The 15,692-nt window shown below is 42.6% G+C and overlaps 1 long non-coding RNA gene across 1 annotated transcript; it reads right to left on the bottom strand.

Moving 5' to 3' along the window:
- Nucleotides 1-289: 289 nt before the first annotated feature.
- Nucleotides 290-9,408, bottom strand: LOC117088091. Its single transcript, XR_004438994.1, has 2 exons — nt 9,258-9,408; nt 290-1,736 (listed from the first exon to the last, which is right to left on the bottom strand). It is a non-coding gene; the product is annotated as an uncharacterized LOC117088091 (long non-coding RNA).
- Between the last annotated feature and the right edge of the window lie 6,284 nt (nt 9,409-15,692).

Below are 15,692 nucleotides of genomic sequence, written 5' to 3'. Positions count from 1 at the left end.
CACTTGCATGCATGATGACTTTTTTCAAAATCTGCCTCTTTCTTCTAATTGAAGTGTAAGGGGGAAAAGGCTTATGGATGGCTTCCTTAGATAAATCAAAAAACTTTCTTTCTGATGAGTTTTTTGACTCCAAATTGCCAGAAGACTGTGACCTTTAACCCCAGGAATGCTGATGGAGCAAGCTCAGGTCTACAAAGCATTGAACATTCAATGGGTTTTGCACGGAAAGGATGAGTACAACTTAAGGTTGATGGCTTCCCCAGGCAGTATTTAATGCATGGAGAGAGAATCATGGTCTTTCCTTGATATAGACACTTTTATTAGCTTTTTATACCCATACAAGTGTGACTTCTGGTAAAGTCAATCAAAAACAAAAAGAACATTATTTTATGCAGATAAGAAATGAAGATGGGGGGAAAAAAGACCCAGGAACACATAATTCATTAGCATTAGATACCAAGCTTTCCTTGTGTCATTTTTTGGGGGAGGTGGCACCTTAATCTGGTTTAAAGTATACTGACAAATAACGAACATGCTTCTGTCCTCACAAGAGTTTTCAAGGCTGGAGCAGAAGTCGACCTTCCTCATTGAAATCTGGGGCAAGGAAATCTCCCTGTTGGCCTTAAGGGCCACCCGAGAAACACATCCTATTATACTCACAACAATATCTAATTTCCAAAGTAATTGACGACATGTATTTATCCATTTATATATACTTATTCGGGGATTTGAATGGATAGAGGATAAGATACTGTCCCTGTCTTCAAAGAGCTCACAGATGTACAACAGAGGTAAGACAAATAGGCAATGGTAACTTCTGTAAAAGAAGTACTCAAAGGGTAGTGTGGGAAGCATGAGTTCATTCAGAACTAGGCATATTACAGAAGTGTCTCTGAAGAAATTATGTGAGTTAGAATGCTCTTAGCTGCAAGCAACAAAACACAGAGCTTGCAAAATGAAATATTTATCTTACTCAGAGATTTGTAGGTGAGGGGAGATTCTAGATTGGATGCCCTGGCTGAACACTGTCTTCAAGGACCCGTCAGTTCGTGTTACCCTGCTGGGCCGTATTCAGTAGATCATCTTCTGACCCTTGGGGTTCTACCAAAGGGGTGCAAGGTGTGGCTGTTACTGAATAGCAATGTGTACTACTAACTACCTTTATTAAGATGCCAGTGGCCTCTTATAGGATGCTCATATAAACTATGCATTGGGACTACTGGAAAGTACAATTACTGACTTGGGTCATTATTTCCTTTTCTTCTCTTCCAACAGCATCTACAGTCTGCACTAGAATTACAGAACCTGAAGTTATTCTCTTGGGATTTCACAAGGCTTGGGTTAGCCCTCAAGTCAGATCATTCAAGAGCCAAGTGGTTTTGGTGGCTCTGGGCCCTGAACCAGACCCCTCCACTGGTCCTGGCTTCCCATCAGAGGAGACAGAGAGGAGGCAGGTTTTGTTTTCCAAGCCTGCACTGACGCCCTCACACTGTGCAGTCATTTTGGCTCCTTGGCGTAGGAGGATGCTCACCACACGCTGGTCTGAGCCCCAGGCTCCTCACCCCACAATACTCCCCCACAGTCCACAGCCCCCTGGGTGACTTGACGCCTGGGGAGTCTTCATGGTTCAGGCTGTGCTTCGCAGATGTTCCTCTTTTCCAGGCCCTGGTTCTCCCATCTCCTTGGCAGGTGGCCCATCATGGTTGCCTAACAGTGGATCTGTGCTTTGTACCTCCCTGCTTGAGCAAAGATGGGGTGCATGCATCAGATAGGAACTCAAAGCCATGGTCTCCCCTGCCATCCCAGAGCCCCTCCCAGCTTCCTGGTTGCTGGCTGGAGACCACAGCTGAGCTTAGAGGTCCAGAAGAGCTAGCTGCCAAGCCATTCCATCTGAAATACCAGCTTGTGACTAGCAAACTGAACAAATTTAATACAGAAGTCACCGAGAGAGAATAAATAGGGAACCCTGTGGACTATGTGATCTTCACCGGGCAACTTTTCCATTACTCTCAGACTTCAACCCAAGTAGAACCTGGCTAATTAGTTTTGTGCACTGCACAACAGTTGGAGAAAAAGGTCACTTTGGTACATAATTTTCTGTCTCTTTCTAAGCCACAGAACTTCCTGCAAGGAACAAGCATGAACCTCCATTTCTCAGAAGCAAAACAAGCCAAGTCACACATTTCTATGAATTCTCTCAGTGAGCCAATGATTAGTAATAATAGCAGTAGCTGTATCTATTTATTGAGTACAGGTGTCTGACTCTACAGATCTCGCCTGCCATGGAGCACCCCCCAAAACATGGGAAGGCTGTTTCTTATAAAACTAACCTATGTCCCATTGAGAATAAGGAAGACGGGCAATGCACAGAATATAGGCAGAGGTCAGGAATGCAGAGAGCTTGTCCTGGCCCTACCAAACACATCAGAGCTTTGGCAAGACTTTTTCTTTCTCAGTGGAGATCTCCAAGCACTATATAAAATAATGAGTAGCTATAACAATAAAATATATGTTGGTGGATGATTTAATTTAAACTAAGTATTTCTGCAACAAGAAAGATACTCCGGCAAGTATGTTGAGGCCTCCCACCACAAAAAAAAAAAAAAAAAAAAAAAAAAAAAAACACACACAAGCATCACTTGGTGGCTACCATGTGCTAGGCAGCCTGTGAGGCGCTGCCAACATGCTTGCTCATAAAAATGGCTTCAAAAGATATGGGTAGAATTGCAGATTTTTAGGATGGAAGTTCAGTGTTCCTTGACGTAGCCTAGATGAAAAAAGAGAAGCTTACAGAGTTAACAATTCTCCCCAAATCCTTTGAAGTTTAGATCCATTAGAGAGACTCATAATATCTGAGGGTTAGTTAAGACAAGACCTAAGAACTGACTCCCTTCACACAATAAGAACAGCCCAATCCCTGACTATGTTGGCAGGAATTATTCCTCAACCCTATATGTTATGTAAGGATTTATGCACTTAACTCCAATCTTAACCACTTCATCTGAACTTCAGAACACAGCTCATTACCCTGATCAGCTCTGCTGCAATTCCTCCTACCCATCTCAGTGTCCCTGCTCTCTGTGCCTAGGAGACAGCAGCAGGGGCACAGTTTTAAACACTGGCCTTATTTTCTCCTGAATCTTTGCTCCTGCTCTTTCATTGGTTCAGTGTGCCTTCTCCCTTCTTGACTTCTGGTTCCATAACCTACGAACCCTGTCTAAAAGCTGTAGAGACAAGCATTTTGCAATAGGAACACTTTCAGTTATGACATATCCCTGTATTTGAAGAAACTGGGTGACCAGCCAGTCAGATTTTATTTCTAATATCTGGAGGAGATCCCCATGGTGCAGAATGATGGGAGTGTTCATTGGAAGCTCACCTGACACACTCTGTTGTTTCAGGTGAGCACATGGGTCCCCCAACTGGCTCAGGATACACCTTTAGACCTTGAAGAGAGTATTCAGTTCCATGCAAATCAGTTGGTTATGCAACAACAGGGAGACGAATGAGAATGAGAACATGGACCCAACTCCTATCTGTGAGATGTGTTCCAGCACCATGAGGCCTTGTGAATGCATAGTGAAGTGGTTAGGAGAAACTGTATTCTTTCTCACGTGAAACCGAATAATCATAGTGCATTCCATACACGATACAAGGCCCTAGAGATCTAAATAGATACCAGTGAAGAAAATATATATATACACACACATATATGATATGTGAAAAATAATTATGTATGTGTGAGATTCATATATAGTATGAATAAAACATTTTTGTATTCTTTCCGGAAAACACAGACATAAAAAATTAAGTGCTGGTTAAGGGTCAGCATTGACTCCCTTCACACAATAAGAACAGCCCAATCTCTGATTTTATTGGCATGAATTATTCCTCAGTCCTACACATTATGTAAGGATATATGTACATAACTCCAGCCTTAACTACTCCATCCCAGTGAACTTCAGAACACAGCTCAGCACCCTGATCTGTTATTTCAGATGAGCACATGGGTCCCTCAACTAGCTCAAGATACACCTTTAGACCCTGAAGAGAGTATTCAATTCCATGCAAATGAGTTGATTCTCATGAAACAACAGGGAGACCAATGAGAATGAGAGTATAGACCCAATTCCTATCTGTGAGATGTGTTCCAGCACCATGAGGCCTTGTGAAAGTTTAGTGATGTGGTAGAGGGTGGAGGGTCATCTCCACAACGACAGCTTAACTCTCTGTTCAGATACTCGTTTGTTTCCTACTTAATGCAGAAAGAAAATAACAAATAACATTGGTTCTTGTTGTCACCAGTAGGCTGCTCCACATATATTCTAAAGGGTCCGTGTGTCTAAGAGGCAAAAACATGTTAGTGTCTGGAAGATATTGCAGAGAAGCTCAAAAAGCCACCTTTGTCTTAGTGTCCTTTTACATGTTCTTTGAGACTAGGAAAAAAAAATGTTGTTGGACTATGTACATAAAAATGGATGGATGGATGGATGAATATATGGAATGATATATGGATGAATAAGAGGATTTTTTAAATCCCTGTATCCCCCAGACTATTACAAAGCCTGACCTACAACAAGCTTCTAATAAGTGAAGAACAGACATGTAGCTCTCATATCTTAATAATAGGTCAGCTGGTCACTGGCCTTTTAAGACCTGGGCTTGGAGGAAACTCAACAGCATCTGACACATGTTAGTATCTGTTCATTCGTCAAAACCTAGAGATTCTGATGTCTCATGCATGGTTTCATGTGTCTCATGAGAGCATGACCATTATATGGGGTAATTTTAAGAGCATTGCTACTGTAAGATATTTTCTGAAAACTCTGCCACTAGTAGGTTGAAATTCAGGAGTGGGGCTAGCAACCACTGAAAGCAAGCCTTCTTCCTTCCAAGTCTGTCGTGAGATGGTCTAGAGAAGAAAAATCCTGATACTCTGTCTGAGCACCCAAATTCCTTGCTCAAGTCACTCTCCCCTGCAGACCTGATATGTCCCCATGTCCTTAATCATTGCCAGATACAAGGGAGGCTGACCTCTGACCAGGTGAAGCCTCATGCAGGTATAGTATGTGATGAAGTCTCGATTTCCAAATACAATAACCTCTGAGTCCCCATACACATGGAACGATGATACAAAAGGAACCACACTGAGACCACAAAATAAAAGTCTGGCGTTTGTGCCTGGTCTTGCACAGAAATCTGCTCCCTCTGGGGGTCGCATGAGTAGGTGGTTTTTAAAGGTAATACAAAGCCATAGTTATCACCAGGATCTTCACAGTCCTCTAGAGGAAAAAGTCCTGCAACGTTGTGTCTTCTTAGTGCTTTGTGCCTGGGAATGTTTTTCTCTCCTTCTCAGCCAAAACTTTTCTAGAAAGTATCCCGGATTGCCTACTCTTTTTCTCTGGTAGAATTTTAATTGATTTCACAGGTATTTATAGGACCCCTATGAGCCAGGTGCTGGTTTGAGTTTGCTGGAACCAAGAAAGAGATTAAACATAAGGCTTCTACTTCAAAACAGTCACAGAATCATGAGAGAAATAGGTAAGTAAGAAGACAGTGACAAAAGGGTGGCACAAGGAATCCTTGTGATGGAAATGCCTTGTATCTTGACTGTGAAAATGCTGATTGTGATCCCAGGAATCTACATGTGATAAGACTGCACAGCATGAAATCATACACACATAAGTGCATGCAAAACTGGTAAAATCTGTGTAAGATGGTTGCATCATAACAACATCAATTTCCTGGTTGTGCTATTGTACTCATTTTGCAAACTGTCAATGCTGGGAGAGAATGGGTGAAGGGTACACAGGATCCGTCTGTATTATTCCTTCCAACTGCATGTGAATCTACAATTACTCCAAAATTTAAAAAATTAAAATACATATATAATTACAATGTACAATCACCAATGCCATGCCAGTGGGCCCTGAGAGCAGAGTGGAGATACATTGTCCCACTTAGATGAGAAAGTAGTAGTCAAAGAAGGGCCTCTCAAGGAAGGAGAGAAGTCTCAGCTATCAATGTGAGTCAGCTAGGCTGAAAAGGTGGGGAGGAGGAAAGGACACACCAGGCTGCAGGCAGCCCAGACCCACAGGCACTGTGGCTGGGTTGATAGTATGACCCTTGAGGCAGGTGAAAAGTGCAGTGTGGACAGTGTCCCCAGCCCTGCCGCAGCAAGCCAGCTCTCCCACCATTCTGCTGCTACCTCCTTGGGTTCAGACCACTCCTTTTAGACCTAAAAGAAGGCCTGTTTTCATCTATAACAGAACTCCCTTCTGCCCCCTCCCTTTTACAGGTCATTTGTTTGTTGAAGAAACCAGAACATTTGTCTTAGGGAAGTTCCCAAATTATCCATTTGAATTAAAGCTTCATAACAGCAAACTCCCCTGTGACATAGAAAATGGACAGCAAACTCACATTGGTGCTCAAGTTTAGAAAGAGACTCTAGTACAAAGAGTATGCACAGACTTGTGCAATGGCCAAGAAGAACCAGCACTGTAATTGCATTCAGCTCAGAGAGCTTTTGGAAACAGACCTTTCTGACGGTAACTTCCAATAAAGTTGGTGGGTGTTACATTAATGACTAGACTCTTAGTCACCTCAAGGGAATGAAAATCAGATGACACCAGGATGGTGGAGGGAGGGGAGATATTAGCAATTCTGATTACAGATATGAATGTAATTTCAGAGGCGTTTTATAATTGCTTTTATGCTTTGATTAAGTGCCTCACGTAATACCGGGCTACAAGATGGGAGGCTGGAGAGACACGAGGAAACCCAAGGTTATTTACTAGCCTTAATGCCAGCGCCCTGAGAAGGCCAAAGAGGGCATATGTTTGATCATCAAATGCAGCACAAAATCTTTACTTCTCAGCTTGCCCTCTGTGCTTTAACACTCACAAACAACCTTCAAACACACCGCCGCTTATGTGTGTAGCAAATACCAATTTAGAGATAGTGAGAGAAATTCCCAAAGAATTAAGGGCATTTTCTAAAAAGGTTAAGGGGTGGGGGTGTGGGGGGCTGGTAATAAGTTCAAAAGCTCTGTATCATCTGCATTTGCCATCTCATTCCTACTCCACCTGTCTGTAAAACAGACTTGCTCAGATCTTTTTCACCAGTGGAAAGATTTTGGAAACAGTCCTTTCCAATAATGTCTGTCCAGTAAGATAGTCTTAAGGACATAGGTTCAGCCTAACATCTTTAAACACCCACCGCCACTGGAAACCAGAGAACTAAACTTCTAGAAATTGGTTTACCTGATTTTTCCTTGAACTTCATTCTTTAACAATTTGCTATTCTTGTGAAATCAAAACAAACAAGATTGTTATAATAATGATGTTGCCATGACAGAAGCAAGCTTCTTGGATCTAAGGATTCATACTATGCACATAAAATGAGTCACTTGGTCAGCTGGTCAACACGCACTCAACACCTCCCTAAGACACACTCACAGCAGATGTTTTACTGACAGATACAAAGATGGACCATTTACCAGTGTTTGGCATGATACCATATGATCTAATACAACACATGTTACCATATTTTATAGTAATATACTATATTATATGATACTATACTTTATCATATTACATTACATCATAATATATGTTAGTTATCTATTTTGTTACCTTTCATTTCTTGACTGGCTCCCTCCTACAATACATAATAAAGGAAAGTAGTTGTGCGTGCAAACTTTGCAGCCATGCCTGGATTTACATCTTGTACCACACCTGCCATGTGGCCTTGGAAAAGCCCTCTAACGCGTGCCTAAAGGGAAGCTAAGGGGGTACCTTAGCATCATCCTCTGTCAAATGTAAATAACAGCAGCACATATCTGATACGGTTGCTGTGACAATCTGATAAGTTAAAACTAAGGGCAAGGCCCAGGTGAGTATCATGTCTGAGTTGGCTATTAGTAATGCTCCCATTTAATGGCAGGTCCCTCAGTGTCGCCCTGGGTGACGGCTTTTCCATCACACTCAGACAGACTCAGAGAATTCTCCAGGCCCCTGTGCCGTACCATTTCTGAACCCACGTCTGAGCCAATTAGATATTTCATCTCTTTGCCACAGGGGTTGGCTCAGGAGTGGGCATAAAAGCAGTCAAATGAACTAGACCCATGCAACCCAAACCGTGACTTTGAGTGCTCTACTGGGGCCTCCAACTGGCTCCCATGAATTCAGCATAGGAAGATTAAAGGCTGGAACTACTACAATTATCACATTCTTACGCAGAGCCCTGGTCTGGAGTCCACACAGATGGAAGGAAGCCAGTTCCAGTGACACTATATGACCCCTGACCCCAACTAGCTCTGTCCCTAGACCTCTGGGCCATGCAAACCAATGAGAATCCTTTTTGCTTAAACAAATTCAAGTCAAGTGTTGTTCATTTGCAACCCAAAGATCATTTGCAACCCAAAGAGGCTGAATTGCCATTCCATTATACAGATGAAGATAATGAGACTCAAAAAGCACATCAAAAACTCTTCTAAGATCACACAATCAGCAAGGTGATACCCTACCTAATGGATACATTGTGAGGCTCCCAAAGAGAGGTCAAACTACAACCCTGAGGATACAGGAATGCAAGAGGGCTTCTGGAGCTGGGGGCTTAGTATTAGCATCAAACTTTTACTAATGGATGCCAGACACTCTGCTCAGAGCTTCAGGTGCAACGCCACATCACATATGAGCTGTGCCTTGAAGAATAGGCATGATTTGTACATGTGGAAATGAGGGTGGGCCTTGCATTCTTATCTGAAGCTTACAAAATAGTGTCTGTGCACTTTGAAGCCCTGGGAAAAGCAGCTGTGACTCAAAGCTACACCAGAGCTCTCTCCAGCAGCAGCAGGCAGTGCTGAAATAGGATGCCCCACTTACACTCAGCCACTTAATCTTAAGCCTCCCTTCCTCCAAAAACCCATCCCAGCAAGATTTGACTGCAGATCACTTCAGTTCCAGAGCTCGTATATCTCAACCATGTTGTCTACTCAATTCCAGCTAAGGGATATAGGCTAATGAGTGAGCAAGATAAGCGTCCTGGTAATTGAAGGACGGGCCAGTCAGACTAGTGAGAGGCGAAGGTAAGAAGTGCCGTGTTGCAACACAGCGGCCAGCCACCCTGCCCCTTTCAAAGTCATGTTTTCTGGGACATTTGGCAGGACATTCTGTGTAGGTTCGAGCTTCAAAAAAGAAGCAAGGAATCAGACAGTGTGGTCATTTCCACTGAAGAAACATTTATGGAGCGCTTACTGTATGCTGAGCTCTGTAGCAGGCGAAGGAGAAGGAGAGAAGAGAGGCGGTGTCCCTGTCTTTAAGCAGTTCACAGGTGGGTAGTAACTCCCGGGGCACTGTGAGGACTCAGACACAAACCAGCAGACAGAGTGGGCACCTGGCCTGGCTTGGGGGCCAGTGGGCAAAGAGAACACAATTAAGACTTTTAAGAGGAAACCCAAGACCTGAAGAAGAGTCAAAATTAGCCAGAAAATAAAAGAGAAGTCAGGGGAAGCGGGAAGAGGGAGCAAAATCCCTCCTTACAAGGGGAGCAAAATCGTGCAAAGACTTAGGAGAGGAGAGAAAGAGGCCAGGTTATGAGGTAAATACAACTTTAAGGCAGGAGCAGAGCAGACAGAAGAGGGGACACTATTCTATTTCTCAAGTTCCTAGCATGCCCTGGCCCCGTACTGTGAAATGACGTGTATAGAGTGTGGGCAGAGTCCCTGACACATCTTAACAGAGCCTGCTCTTTTGAGCATTCACTCGGGGCAGGCACCTTGCCAAACACTTGGTATACATGCTCATCACAAGGATTATCACAAAATCCTTGTCTACCTCTCACTAAGAAAAAGACGGGTTCAGAGAGGTCAGCTAGTTTGCCTAAGGTCTTACACTTGGGGCAGAGCAGGATTCACATCCTCATTTTGGCACCAGGCACCTCCTGGGTATGTCTCCCTGCCCGGTGATCCTCCTCACTGTGCTGCCACCAAAGGCTCTAAACAATGGCAACCTAAAACAACAGCATCCTCTGGCCTGGAGATGCAGGAGGGGTTGGTTGTGCCATTCTGACCCTGCCTTGCTGTATCTGTTGTTTGGACCTTGAAGATGTTCCAAAGTTGCCACCATGACCCATCAATGCTCCATGGCAGCCCGACATGCCAGCTTCCGTCTCTCTATGGGAGTCTGGTCCCTATTTATATCTACCCTATATTCAGCCTCAAATGGCTAGGAACATTCCTCCCATGCAAGCAGGTTTGTTTTAACTGCTTCACGCAGTTCAGTCCATTTGCAGCCTGAAAAATGAGTTGAAGGAAGAGAGTGAAGGGCTTTGCGGAGGTCAGAGGGTGAGTCAGAGGAAGACCTGGGTGCTGACCTCAGATGCTGTGTCTCCTGGTCGGTCCCTCTTCCCCAACCCCAACTGCCTGAGCTCACATCACTGTGACAGCAACCAAGCCTAGCCCCTCATCAGCAGCTTCAAGCTGAGCTGAGAGTCAATGGTCAGTGATGTTTCCCTGACGGGTCTCCACCACTCCTTCCATTCTCTGAGGATCCCAGGCTGAGTCTGCTTGAAACAGCCAGAGCCATGCTTCCTCAGGCAGGACACAGACAGCAGGTCATAAACCACTTCTGGGCTGGTTCCTTCTCTCATTCTCAGATTTCTCTGAAAGGGGTCGAGATGGCATCCTGGAACAGGAGATTCTGCAACAGCCTGCATATTTACATCACTGAGGGACTAGTTGTAGCTCAAAGGTGGACACTGAAACTCTGAACTCTTCTGTTGAAGAAAATGCCTCTGAGCTCCCCGGCTTTAAAATTGGCGACAGGAAATGGCAGGGAAGTTGGTGATCTAAACCAGAGATAAAACAGGGAGGAAAGAGCTGATCTCAAATATGTTTGTATGTATACACACACACAGCTCTTCCGCTTAGCTTTTCTAGGTTACATCTATTCTTTATTAGTCTCTGAGATCCCAACTTTGGACAACTACTATGTATTTTGACAGGGCAAAGGTTTACAAAGACAAAGGCAGGTGTGAAATGTGACACAATTATCTAGTCATCTGTCTTCTCCAACAGAAAGATTTGCCTACACCATAAAACAGTGAAGTTATTCCAGCCTGGCCAATATGGTGAAACCTCATCTCTACTAAAATATATTTTTAAAAAAAAATTCAGGCATGGTGGTGGGTGCCTGTAGTCCCAGCTACTCGGGAGGCTGAGGCAAGAGAATCGCTTGAACCCAGCAGGCGGAGGTTGCAGTGAGCCAAGATTGCACCACTGCACTCCAGCCTTGGCAACAGAGCAAGACTCTGTCTCCAAAAAAAAAAAAAAAAAAAAAAGTGAAGTTATTTTAGAATTCATTAGAAAGATATATGTAGGACTTTCAGATGGGGTCATTTAGTTTAAAATAACTCCAATTACCAATTAGGCAGTCCATTTAAAATGTCCATTAGGGGACTTGAATGATTTCGTGGTTCACTTTGTGTAATCATTGGGAGTTTGGAGGGACAGTCTGCACTGAGATGCCACAGGTCTTTGTCCCTTCCAATGTTGTTATCAGCAACTCAGGGGAAGAGCAGGAAATTCAGAAAATTTCCAACTATTTATGAGCTCCTCTGTGGCCCACACCATAGGAAACACTCCAGAGGCACAATCTTTAATCCTGACAATACCCAATTTGCAGATGACAGACCTGGCTCCGTGAGGCTAGGTCATATAAAAAGCCCATCAATTTCATTTGCCACTGGCACTGAGCTGAAAAACAAATTAAAACTACCTGATGGCACATTCTAGATCCAAACCGATTTAGACAAGCCCAGAACAGACTGAATCTAAGCACATGGAGCTTATGGAGGATTGCTATGAATTTCTGTGCTTGGGTTCAAAAACAAGCACACAAATCCAGGATGGGGGAAATGTGAGAAGAAAAAGCCTGGGCTTGAGTCCACTGTCCATGAATGATGAGTCACCAGTGTTAGGAGTCTGCCAGAGAGGCTGGTGAAATTGTGGGCCGTATTAGGAGCAGACAAACTGCAGCTTAAGGAGGTGGAGCATAGGTGCTCTCCCTATGATAGGAGGCTCACACCTGGGTGTCTGCGTTCAGTTCTGAGACCTGAACCCTCAGAGGGCAGCAAGAACCAGGTGCGCCCACCTGGGAGTTAGTAACCAGAAGGAGTTGGCACTTAAAACCGAAACGTGGAAAAGTTAAAGACGCTGGCTGTATTTTGAATGAAAAACAAAAAGTAGGGAAAGGGTGTCATATTGGCTCTCTCCAACTCCCAAAGACTCTATGGCACAGAAGCACTTATCATACATGGCTTCATGAGTCTGTAAAGTCAGGGCTAAGGTCTAGAAGAAGGGAGTATGACTTCATGTTAAACAAGAGCTTTCTTCACAATCTCAAGAACTGTGGGAATACAGATGGACATAATGGGAGGTAAAATTGAGATCAGCCATTGTCATTGGAGGTGATCAGGTACATAGAGTTACAGTCATATTGTGGAGTTTTGTGGGCTCTGGGCACCGTGGCTTCTGTGGACCCTTTTTTCCATTAAAAAATATTTTAAATTATATTTTACAACTGTGTTGGTATGATGACAGACATCATCCATGCTATACTACATTCCTCTTGTACTTCTATTTTTAAAGTTTTTTTAAAAACGTTTTTGTGGACCCTCAAGAGTCTTGTGGGCTCCAAGAAAGGTGTCTGTTGGGCCTCATGGAGAAGTTGTCCCTGAATGCAGCCAGCTCACCTAAACCAGATTCAAGCTCCTATACTGGTTGGAAGGACGGTGTTAAGATCAGATCTCCAAACTTCCTCCAGTCTGAGGTTCCATAAGATGAATTCTGCCAAAGAAGACAGGAGTGCCCAAAATCTCTTTTTGAGATTGTTAACATGAATGTGTTTTAAAGGGAGCACAAGTTAAAGAACCATGTACATGCTTCGATGCCATTCTGTAAAGACTACACACATATACCCCAACTATTACAGATGGTAAACCCTGAGACCAAGGTTTAAAGACTGGGGTAGAGATGAGGAATAGCAGTTCTTTTATTTGATATCCTCTTATTTCTGCCCTGTTCAAATGTTTATATTTAACAAGGAGCATGTATCACTGTTATAAAGGTACTAAATAAAAACTATTAACAGAAGGTCTGTAAATTTTACTATAATTTTATTTTGAGTGGATGGGGAGGTTCGCCCAATATTCTATTCTTTCTCAGATTAGGAATACTCCATTGTGATGGGGGATGCTGTGAGAATGTCACAGAGCATGTCTGGTGTTTTCAATGCACAGAAAAACACATCAGAGATATCAGCAACATCCACGTTGCCACCAAGAACTAAGGTATAAAACAGGGCTGTAAGGGACCCCTTTACTCAGGTGTCAGCCAAACAAACTCAGAAACAGAAATTCAGAAGCCACCTGCATTGACATACTCATCCTGGTAATCACAGGCGTGTCTACATTTGGTCTGTATTTTCTAAAACTCTGTTTCTTTCCCAGGTCAAATGGCTGCTGAATGCCTTTGGAACAGGAGCTATGAATCACCCCGCCCCCAGGGCTAGGAAGGAGGGTGAAAAACTTCACAGAAATAGCACTACCGAGGAGTTACCATGCATGAGAGACGTAACCCGCATCAAGATCGCCCTCATATCAGGTCCCTTTTTCTGTTTCTGCTTTCCTGTTAATCAGTTCTGAGTCCACCACAATAAAAATCTTCGAAGGGCTGAATGCTTTTGAGACAAATTCCCTCACCGGTACAGGCTGTGAAGAGGATGAAAAAAGATAACAGTGGAAGAATGAATCATAAAGCTGACCCTAACTGAAGGAAAACAAAAATCTAAGGAGATGCCCATCCCCTGAAAAAGGAAAGTGGAAACAAACAAACAAAAAAAGAAACCCGGGAAATCTATTGACTGAAAATGACAAGAGTGGGGGAAAACAGGCCCCGTCATAATTTTATAGCTCTATCTATTGTTTAAAACCAAAGAAGCCCTTTCATTCCCACGTTCAGGTGTGCACAAAACTATGTATTAAACACTTCCGGTCTGCGCGGCTGTGTTGGGTCTTTGTCAGGTGAAGAAAGAGAAGAAGGCTGGTATACCTTCCCAGGAATTCTCACTGAAGAAAACGTTTGGATTTTTTATATCTCTTGTGCAAAACAAACAGATTTCATTAAGTGATGTATATTGTTTTCCAAGGAAGAACCCTGCAGAGACAAAAACAGATAAGCAAATAAATGAAACTAAAATATGATTTTAAAAAACCCAAATTCTTCCAATGCTAGTTTACTTGTTATCATGGTTCTCTACAAAGGCAGAGATCACTAATTACAGGTTTTTCCAGAATACACATTTCATGTCAAGATCATCCAATCCAAACAGTGTACAGAAAGCCTAGGGCCTTCTCCTTCACTTTGCCCCCTACCCCACCCTACACATACGCCCCCATCTAAATGATACCCTTGGAAAGAAACCTACACATCTCATTCATCTATATTTTGCTTCCTCCCTCGCCTCCCTGTAACCAAATGTGAGTTGTTCTCTAACTGCACTGGAAAATCAGAATTTATTGTACATACGTTTGTGTTCCACTTAATAAAAAAACCTATATTTTAAGATAAACTTTGTTAGTAATTCATGAGGTAAGTGACTATTTATGCTAATCAGGCAGAAATATATTCTCAAGCATAATGCATTACATAAATTTGAATGCAAAATGTTCAATTATGAAGTAAATACAGGTAATGCAAATAATAAATTACCTCTAATAAAAATTATAAAAGATGTGTCTTGAAAGAGAGAGCGGCTTTAACTTACAACTGTGAATTGCTTAAAGAGAAAAGAATTAATACATGCTGAATTACTCTGATGATTATTTAGCACATAATTCACCTATTCATAACGACTCCTAGTAATCAGACTGTTGTTTCACATCCTCCAATATGAGGCAAGACTATTTCCTCAGCAATTTTACCCTTATCAGATTATCTCGTCTGATTCTATTAATTTTCTTCCATGAATCTGCTAACAGTGATTTGTGATTTACTTACCCTGCTAACTGAAGACTGTTAAAAGGATTTATCTAACACTAGACCTAAGAACAGGGTACGCCTTATCATTCAGTTACTCTGAAGAACTCTTTCTCAAATCAATTTAGTTGGTTTCATAGTGAAATTTAGTGGACACTGGCTAGTTCTGCCCCATAAAATCAGCTCCTAAACAAAGACTTCAGACACTATACCTGATGCATCCCGTTCTATTTAGGTTATGGATGTCTGATTCCAGCATGATGTATTTGAGTTGCTGTAACTCACAATCGGGAAAAATATATTCCTTTCAGCTTTTAATCTTTGTAATTTGGACATGTACAGGGGTTTTGTTTTTCACTTTTGCATGAAGTCGTTATGTATGTACTGACGTGAAACTATAATTGTGTTTCTGATGTTACTGTGTCACAATATTCTATGCGGTGCAACCCATGCCCTCCTCCCCCTCAAAAATCTTCTATAAATATTCATTGCTTTCAGAAACTTTAATACGACTGGTCTGCATTGGTCAGTAATGACAAATGCATGGTTTCTAAATTACTGTATATTGTTCTACAGAGATTACTAGAGTATATATAGCAAGGAGATGTTAAGCAGTAAGAAAACACAGTTCACATTGTATTTGGATTAGATTGGC

The sequence above is a fragment of the Trachypithecus francoisi genome, unplaced genomic scaffold (genome assembly GCF_009764315.1).
Source record: "Trachypithecus francoisi isolate TF-2019V2 unplaced genomic scaffold, Tfra_2.0 Lachesis_group10, whole genome shotgun sequence".
Taxonomy (NCBI): domain Eukaryota; kingdom Metazoa; phylum Chordata; class Mammalia; order Primates; family Cercopithecidae; genus Trachypithecus; species Trachypithecus francoisi.
Note: the sequence above shows the minus strand (reverse complement) of the source record. Positions and strands in the feature narration are given on the sequence as shown.